Source organism: Rutidosis leptorrhynchoides, chromosome 2, assembly GCF_046630445.1.
Source record: "Rutidosis leptorrhynchoides isolate AG116_Rl617_1_P2 chromosome 2, CSIRO_AGI_Rlap_v1, whole genome shotgun sequence".
Classification (NCBI taxonomy): Eukaryota; Viridiplantae; Streptophyta; class Magnoliopsida; order Asterales; family Asteraceae; genus Rutidosis; species Rutidosis leptorrhynchoides.
Genome location: NC_092334.1, coordinates 339,926,932 through 339,937,613, shown reverse-complemented (window position 1 = coordinate 339,937,613; position 10,682 = coordinate 339,926,932).

Genomic DNA, 10,682 nt, shown 5'->3' with positions numbered 1-10,682 from the left:
AGTTGTTGAGGTAGCTCCAGTTGGTAAGCTACTGGTCCGACACAATCTATAATCTTGAATGGTCCAATGTACCTTGAATTTAGTTTCCCCCGTTTACCAAATCGAACAACGCCTTTCCAAGGTGAAACCTTAAGCATGACCATTTCTCCAATTTCAAACTCTATATCTTTTCTTTTACTGTCCGCGTAGCTCTTTTGTCGACTCTGGGCGGTTTTCAATCTTTGTTGAATTTGGATGATTTTCTCGGTAGTTTCTTGTATTATCTCCGGACCCGTAATCTGTCTATCCCCCACTTCACTCCAACAAATCGGAGACCTGCACTTTCTACCATAAAGTGCTTCAAACGGTGCCATCTCAATGCTTGAATGGTAGCTATTGTTGTAGGAAAATTCTGCTAACAGTAGATGTCGATCCCAACTGTTTCCGAAATCAATAACACAAGCTCGTAGCATGTATTCAAGCTTTTGTATCGTCCTTTTGCTCTGCCCATCAGTTTGTGGATGATAGGCAGTACTCATGTCTAGACGAGTTCCCAATGCTTGCTGTAATGTCTGCCAGAATCTTGAAATAAATCTGCCATCCCTATCAGAGATAATGGAGATTGGTATTCCATGTCTGGAGACGACTTCCTTCAAATACAGTCGTGCTAACTTCTCCATCTTGTCATCTTCTCTTATTGGCAGGAAGTTTGCTGACTTGGTGAGACGATCAACTATTACCCAAATAGTATCATAACCACTTGCAGTCCTTGGCAATTTAGTAATGAAATCCATGGTAATGTTTTCCCATTTCCATTCCGGGATTTCAGGTTGTTGTAGTAGACCTGATGGTTTCTGATGTTCAGCTTTGACCTTAGAACACGTCAAACATTCTCCTACAAATTTAGCAATATCGGTTTTCATACCTGGCCACCAAAAATGTTTCTTAAGATCCTTGTACATCTTCCCCGTTCCAGGATGTATTGAGTATCTGGTTTTATGAGCTTCTCTAAGTACCATTTCTCTCATATCTCCAAATTTTGGTACCCAAATTCTTTCAGCCCTATACCTGGTTCCGTCTTCCCGAATATTAAGATGCTTCTCCGATCCTTTGGGTATTTCATCCTTTAAATTTCCCTCTTTTAAAACTCCTTGTTGCGCCTCCTTTATTTGAGTAGTAAGGTTAGTGTGAATCATTATATTCATAGATTTTACTCGAATGGGTTCTCTGTCCTTTCTGCTCAAGGCGTCGGCTACCACATTTGCCTTCCCCGGGTGGTAACGAATCTCAAAGTCATAATCATTCAACAATTCAATCCACCTACGCTGCCTCATATTCAGTTGTTTCTGATTAAATATGTGTTGAAGATTTTTGTGGTCGGTATATATAATACTTTTGACCCCATATAAGTAGTGCCTCCAAGTCTTTAATGTAAAAACAACCGCGCCTAATTCCAAATCATGCGACGTATAATTTTGCTCGTGAATCTTCAATTGTCTAGACGCATAAGCAATCACCTTCGTTCGTTGCATTAATACACAACCGAGACCTTGCTTTGATGCGTCACAATAAATCACAAAATCATCATTCCCTTCAGGCAATGACAATATAGGTGCCGTAGTTAGCTTTTTCTTCAATAATTGAAACGCCTCCTCTTGTTCATCCTTCCATTCAAATTTCTTCCCTTTATGCGTTAATGCAGTCAAGGGTTTTGCTATTTTGGAGAAATCTTGGATGAATCTTCTGTAGTAACCAGCCAATCCTAAAAATTGACGTATATGCTTTAGAGTTTTTGGGGTTTCCCACTTTTCAACGGTTTCGATCTTTGCCGGGTCCATCTGGATACCTTCTTTGTTCACTATGTAACCGAGGAATTGAACTTCTTCCAACCAAAATGCACACTTTGAAAACTTAGCGTACAGTTTTTCTTTCCTCAATACTTCTAGCACTTTTCTCAAATGTTCTTCGTGCTCTTAATCATTCTTTGAGTAAATAAGTATGTCATCGATGAAAACAATGACAAACTTGTCAAGATATAGCCCACACACTCGGTTCATAAGGTCCATGAACACAGCTGGTGCGTTAGTCAATCCAAACGGCATAACCATAAACTCGTAATGACCATAACGCGTCCTAAAAGCAGTTTTTGGAATATCATCCTCCTTTACTCGCATTTGATGATATCCAGAACGTAAATCGATCTTCGAATAAACCGACGAGCCTTGTAGTTGATCAAATAAGTCGTCAATTCTCGGCAGTGGATAACGGTTTTTGATGATAAGTTTGTTCAACTCTCTGTAGTCAATACACAACCTAAATGTACCATCCTTCTTCTTGACAAACAAAACAGGAGCTCCCCATGGTGATGTGCTTGGTCGAATGAAACCACGTTCTAATAGTTCTTGCAGTTGGCTTTGCAGTTCTTTCATCTCACTGGGTGCGAGTCTATAAGGAGCACGAGCTATTGGTGCAGCTCCTGGTACAAGATCTATTTGAAATTCAACAGATCGATGTGGAGGTAGTCCCGGTAATTCTTTCGGAAATACATCGGGAAATTCTTTTGCGACGGGAACACATTGATACTCTTTTCTTCAGTTTGTACTTTCTCGACGTGTGCTAGAACAGCATATCAACCTTTTCTTATTAGTTTTTGTGCCTTCAAATTACTAATAAGATGTAGCTTCATGTTGCCCTTTTCTCCGTACACCATTAAGGGTTCTCCTTCTTCTCGTACAATGCGAATTGCATTTTTATAACATACGATCTCGGCTTTCACCTTCTTCAGCCAGTCCATGCCAATACATCAAAACTCCTTAACTCTACTGGTATCAAATCAATCTTAAATATTTAGCTACCCAGTTTAATTTCTCGATTCCGGCATATATTATCTGCTGAAATTAATTTACCGTTTGCTAATTCGAGTAAAAATTTACTATCTAACGGTGTCAATGGACAACTTAATTTAGCACAAAAATCTCTACTCATATTGCTTCTATCCGCACCCGAATCAAATAAAACGTAAGCAGATTTATTGTCAATAAGAAACGTACCCGTAACAAGCTCCGGGTCTTCCTGTGCCTCTGCCGCATTAATATTGAAAACTCTTCCGCGGCCTTGTCCATTCGTGTTCTCCTGGTTCGGGCAATTTCTAATAATGTGGCCCGGTTTTCCACATTTATAACAAACTACATTGGCATAACTTGCTCCGACACTACTTGCTCCACCATTACTCGTTCTGACACCATTTGTTCCTTTCGTTCTGTTAACCCCTGGTCCGTAGACCTCACACTTCGCCGCGCTATGACCATTTCTTTTACTTGTTGCAAAATTTGGTGCAGAACCCCGAGTGATACTTTTCACACCTTTGGCATAGCTGCTTCTGATTGTTGTTGTTGTTGCGTTTGTTATTGTTGTTGGGATGATTGTTGTAGTTGCGGTTGTTGTTGTTGTTGTTGTTGTTGTTTTTGTTGTTGTTGTTGTTGGGCCATTTGTTGTAGTTGCGATTGTTGGGATAATTGTTGCGATTATTATTGTAATTGCTGTTGTTGTTGTTGTATTGGTGATTCTTATCACCGTTTTCCTCCCACTTTCTTTTGACTTGCTTCACATTGGCCTCTTCAGCCGTCTGTTCTTTAATTCTTTCCTCAATCTGGTTCACTAGTTTGTGAGCCATTCTACATGCCTGTTTTATGGAGGCGGGCTCGTGTGAACTTATATCTTCTTGGATTCTTTCCGGTAATCCTTTCACAAACGCGTCGATCTTCTCTTCCTCATCTTCGAACGCTCCCGGACACAATAGGCATAATTCTGTGAATCGTCTTTCGTACGTGGTAATATCAAATCCTTGGGTTCGTAACCCTCTAAGTTCTGTCTTGAGCTTGTTGACCTTGGTTCTGGGACGGTACTTCTCGTTCATCAAGTGCTTGATTGCTGACCACGGTAGTGCGTACGCATCATCTTGTCCCACTTGCTCTAGATAGGTATTCCACCATGTTAACGCAGAACCTGTGAAGGTATGCGTAGCGTACTTTACTTTGTCCTCTTCAGTACACTTACTTATGGCAAACACCGATTCGACCTTCTCGGTCCACCGTTTCAATCCGATCGGTCCTTCGGTTCCATTAAATTCCAAAGGTTTGCAGGCAGTGAATTCTTTGTAGGTGCATCCTACACGATTTCCTGTACTGCTAGATCTAAGGTTATTGTTGGTATGTAGCTCAACCTGTACTGCGGCTATATTTGAAGCTAGAAAAGTACGGAATTTCTCTTCATTCATTTTCACGGTGTGTCGAGTAGTCGGTGCCATTTCCTTCAAAATAGTCAAATGGAACAAGTTAATCATACAGAATATTAAGAGTAGTTAATAGTATTTCGTAGCATAATATGAACTCATTTATAAAAGCTTTTTCTTCATATTAGCGTTTTATAAGTTTAAATTCGGGTAGTACCTACCCGTTAAGTTCATACTTAGTAGCTAATATACAATTCAACTACTACAATTCTATATGAAAAACTGATTATAATAATATTTCGCGTTCAAAATTTTATACAATATTTTACAAACTTACAATACCGCTTATTTTACATAAAGCATGAAATATAGCACACAATAACTTTGATACAAGATAGTTGTGAAGATAATTCTAGCTAGTACACAAGTCGTTCAGCAAAGGCAATAAAGACACGTAATTCATACGTCCGGAAACAAGTCATGCATTCTGGTTTTACTAGGACTACTTCCCATCCTTGGTCTTGTGGAACATAACCGTTATGGCCATTGATAAGACAGCGTGTTGTAACGTCGTCAAAGGGACGAGGGTTACGTAATGACCAACAGTCTCGTAATAACCTAAAAACCTCATTTCTTACCCCAATTACCGACTCCGTCACTTGTGGGAACGTTTTGTTTAATAGTTGTAGCCCGATGTTCTTTTTCTCACTTTGGTGAGAAGCGAACATTACTAACCCGTAAGCAAAGCATGCTTCTTTATGTTGCATGTTAGCCGCTTTTTCTAAATCATGAAGTCCTATATTCAGATACATTGAGTCAAAATAATTTCTTAACCTGTTGCGTAAAATAGCATTTGGGTTCCCCGCAATATATGCGTCAAATTAAACACATCGTAACTTATGGGTTTCCCAATGTGATATCCCCCATCTTTCAAACGAAAGTCTCTTATAAACCAAGACATTCTTGAAACGTTCTTCGAATGTCTTACAAACTGATTTCGCCGTAAATAGTTGTGCCGAAGAATTCTGACCGACTCTAGACAAGATTTCATCAATCAAGTCTCCGGGTAGGTCTCTTAAAATATTGGGTTGTCTATCCATTTTGTGTTTTTATACTGTAAAATAGACAAGAGTTAGATTTATAAAAAAAATACTTATTAATACAAGTAATTTTTACATATATCATAAAGCATAAGCACACTATATTACATATATTACACCACACGAATACAACTATCTTATTCCGACTCACTCGTTTCTTCTTCTTCAGTTTTGGTTCGTTTTGCCAAGTTTCTAGGGATATATGATGTTCCCCTAATACGAGCTGTCGTTTTCCACAACAATTTAGAAAAACCTGGTGGTTTAGAGGTTCCCGGGTCATTGATGCAACTTAAGGGCTTCGGGGGTTGACGATACATATAAAGTTCATCGGGGTTGGAATTAGATTTCTCTATTTTTATGCCCTTTCCCTTGTTATTTTCTTTTACCTTTTTAAATTCAGTTGGGGTAATTTCTATAACATCATCGGAATTCTCGTCGGAATCCGATTCATCGGAGAATTGGTAATCCTCCCAATATTTTTCTTCCTTGGCGGAAACACCATTGACCATAATTAACCTTGGTCGGTTGGTTGAGAATTTTCTTTTACTTAACCGTTTTATTATTTCCCCCACCGGTTCTATTTCCTCCTCCTCCGGTTCTGATTCTTCTTCCGGTTCTGATTCTTCTTCCGGTTCTTCTTCGGGAACTTGTGAATCAGTCCAATATATATTCAACTCTTCGTTATTATTAGGTGAGTCAATGGGATTTGTGCTAGAGGTAGACATCTATCACACAATATCAAACATGTTAAGAGATTAATATATCACATAATATATACATGTTAATAATATATAGTTTCCAACAAAAATTTTAAGCAATCATTTTTAAAGAAAACACGGTCGAAGTCCAGACTCACTAATGCATCCTAACAAACTCGATAAGACACACTAATGCAAATTTTCTAGTTCTCTAAGACCAACGCTCGGATACCAACTTAAATGTCCCGTTCTTATTGATTAAAAACGTTCCATATTAATTGATTTTGTTGCGAGGTTTTGACCTCTATATGAGACGTTTTTCAAAGACTGCATTCATTTTTAAAACAAACCATAACCTTTATTTCATAAATAAAGGTTTAAAAAGCTTTACGTAGATTATCAAATAATGATAATCTAAAATATCCTGTTTACATACGACCATTACATAATGGTTTACAATACAAATATGTTACATCGAAATCAGTTTCTTGAATGCAGTTTTTACACAATATCATACAAACATGGACTCCAAATCTTGTTCTTATTTTAGTATTAACAGCGGAAGCTCTTAGTATTCACCTGAGAATAAACATGCTTTAAACGTCAACAAAAATGTTGGTGAGTTATAGGTTTAACCTATATATATCAAATCGTAACAATAGACCACAAGATTTCATATTTCAATACACGTCCCATACATAGAGATAAAAATCATTCATATGGTGAACACCTGGTAACCGACATTAACAAGATGCATATATAAGAATATCCCCATCATTCCGGGACACCCTTCGGATATGATATAAATTTCAAAGTACTAAAGCATCCGGTACTTTGGATGGGGTTTGTTAGGCCCAATAGATCTATATTTAGGATTCGCGTCAATTAGGGTGTCTATTCCCTAATTCTTAGATTACCAGTCTTAATAAAAAGGGGCATATTCGATTTCGATAATTCAACCATAGAATGTAGTTTCACGTACTTGTGTCTATTTTGTAAATCATTTATAAAACCTGCATGTATTCTCATCCCAAAAATATTAGATTTTAAAAGTGGGACTATAACTCACTTTTACAGATTTTTACTTCGTCAGGAAGTAAGACTTGACCACTGGTTGATTCACGAACCTATAACAATATATACATATATATCAAAGTATGTTCAAAATATATTTACAACACTTTTAATATATTTTGATGTTTTAAGTTTATTAAGTCAGCTGTCCTCGTTAGTAACCTACAACTAGTTGTCCACAGTTAGATGTACATAAATAAATTGAAAAATATTATCTTGAATCAATCCACGACCCAGTGTATACGTATCTCAGTATTGATCACAACTCAAACTATATATATTTTGGAATCAACCTCAACCCTGTATAGCTAACTCCAACATTCACATATAGAGTGTCTATGGTTGTTCCGAAATATATATAGATGTGTCGACATGATAGGTCGAAACATTGTATACGTGTCTAAGGTATCTCAAGATTACATAATATATAATACAAGTTGATTAAGTTATGGTTGGAATAGATTTGTTACCAATTTTCACGTAGCTAAAATGAGAAAAATTATCCAATCTTGTTTTACCCATAACTTCTTCATTTTAAATCCGTTTTGAGTGAATAAAATTGCTATGGTTTCATATTGTACTCTATTTTATGAATCTAAACAGAAAAAGTATAGGTTTATAGTCGGAAAAATAAGTTACAAGTCATTTTTTAAAGGTAGTCATTTCAGTCGAAAGAACGACGTCTAGATGACCATTTTAGAAAACATACTTCCACTTTGAGTTTAACCATAATTTTTTGATATAGTTTCATGTTCATAATAAAAATCATTTTCCCAGAATAACAACTTTCAAATCAAAGTTTATCATAGTTTTTAATTAACTAACCCAAAACAGCCCGTGGTGTTACTACGACGGCGTAAATCCGATTTTACGGTGTTTTTCGTGTTTCCAGGTTTTAAATCATTAAGTTAGCATATCATATAGATATAGAAAATGTGTTTAGTTGATTTTAAAATTCAAGTTAGAAGGATTAACTTTTATTTGCGAACAAGTTTAGAATTAACTAAACTATGTTCTAGTGATTACAAGTTTAAACCTTCGAATAAGATAGCTTTATATGTATGAATAGAATGATGTTATGAACATCATTACTATCTCAAGTTCCTTGGATAAACCTACTGGAAATGAGAAAAACAGATCTAGCTTCAAAGGATCCTTGGATGGCTTGAAAGTTCTTGAAGCAGAATCATGACACGAAAACAATTTCAAGTAAGATTTCCACTCGAAATAAGATTGTTATAGTTATAGAAATTGAATTAAAGTTTGAATATGATTATTACCTTGTATTAGAAAGATAACCTACTGTAAGTAACAAAGGTTTCTTGATCTTGGATGATTACTTGGAATGGATTTAGAAAACTTGGAAGTAAACTTGCAATCTTGGAAGTATTCTTGATTTTATGAAACTAGAACTTTTGGAATTTATGAAGAACACTTAGAACTTGAAGATAGAACTTGAGAGAGATCAATTAGATGAATAAAATTGAAGAATGAAAGTGTTTGTAGGTGTTTTTGGTCGTTGGTGTATGGATTAGATATAAAGGATATGTAATTTTTTTTTCATGTAAATAAGTCATGAATGATTACTCATATTTTTGTAATTTTATGAGATATTTCATGCTAGTTGCCAAATGATGGTTCCCACATGTGTTAGGTGACTCACATGGGCTGCTAAGAGCTGATCATTGGAGTGTATATACCAATAGTACATACATCTAAAAGCTGTGTATTGTACGAGTACGAATACGGGTGCATACGAGTAGAATTGTTGATGAAACTGAACGAGGATGTAATTGTAAGCATTTTTGTTAAGTAGAAGTATTTTGATAAGTGTCTTGAAGTCTTTCAAAAGTGTATGAATACATATTAAAAGACTACATGTATATACATTTTAACTGAGTCGTTAAGTCATCGTTAGTCGTTACATGTAAATGTTGTTTTGAAACCTTTAGGTTAACGATCTTGTTGAATGTTGTTAACCCATGGTTTATTATAACAAATGAGATATTAAATTGTTATATTATCATGATATTATGATATATAATATATCTTAGTATGATATATATACAGTTAAATGTCGTTACAACGATAATCGTTACATATATGTCTCGTTTCGAAATCATTAAGTTAGTAGTCTTATTTTTACATATGTATTTCATTGTTAATACACTTAATAATATATTTACTTATCATTTAACATAATTAACCAAGTGTATCAATATCTTAATATGATTCATATGTACCTAGTAAGACGTTGTTATAACGATAATCGTTATATATATCGTTTTCGAGTTTCTTAAATTAATAGTCTCATTTTTATGTATATAACTCATTGTTAAAATACCTAATGAGATACATACTTATAATAAAATCATGTTAACTATATATATAACCATATATATGTCATCGTATAGTTTTTACAAGTTTTAACGTTCGTGAATCACCGGTCAACTTGGGTGTTCAATTGTCTATATAAAACCTATTTCAATTAATCAAGTCTTAACAAGTTTGATTGCTTAACATGTTGGAAACACTTAATCATATAAATAACAATTTCATTTAATATATATATATATAAACATGGAAAAGTTTGGGTCACTACAAACAACGCCTTTCCAAGGTGCAACTTTAAGCATGACCATCTCTCCAATTTCAAATTCTATATCTTTTCTTTTAATGTCAGCGTAGCTCTTTTGTCAACTTTGGGCGGTTTTCAACCGTTGTTAAATTTGGATGATCTTCTCGGTAGTTTCTTGTATTATCTCCGGACCCGTAATCTGTCTATCCCCCACTTTACTCCAACAAATCGGAGACCTGCACTTTCGACCATAAAGTGCTTCAAACGACGTCATCTCAATGCTTGAATGGTAGCTGTTGTTGTAGGAAAATTCTGCTAACGGTAGATGTCGATCCCAACTGTTTCCAAAATCAATAACACATGCTCGTAGCATGTCTTCAAGCGTTTGTATCGTTCTTTTGCTCTGCCCATCAGTTTGTGGATGATAGGTAGTACTCATGTCTAGACGAGTTCCTAATGGTTGCTGTAATGTCTGCCAGAATCTTGAAATAAATCTGCCATCCCTATCAGAGATAATAGAGATTAGTATTCCATGTCTGGAGACGACTTCCTTCAAATACAGTCGTTCTAACTTCTCCATCTTGTCATCTTCTCTTATTGGCAGGAAGTGTGCTGATTTGGTGAGACGATCAACTATTACCCAAATAGTAACAAAACCACTTGCAGTCCTTGGCAATTTAGTGATGAAATCCATGGTAATGTTTTCCCATTTCCATTCCGGGATTTCGGGTTGTTGAAGTAGACCTGATGGTTTCTGATGCTCAGCTTTGATCTTAGAACACGTCAAACATTCTCCTACGTATTTAGCAACATCGGCTTTCATACCCGGCCACCAAAAATGTTTCTTGAGATCCTTGTACATCTTCCCCGTTCCAGGATGTATTGAGTATCTGGTTTTATGAGCTTCTCTAAGTACCATTTCTCTCATATCTCCAAATTTTGGTACCAAAATCCATTCAGCCCTATATCGGGTTCCGTCTTCCCGAATATTAAGATGCTTCTCCGATCCTTTGGGTATTTCA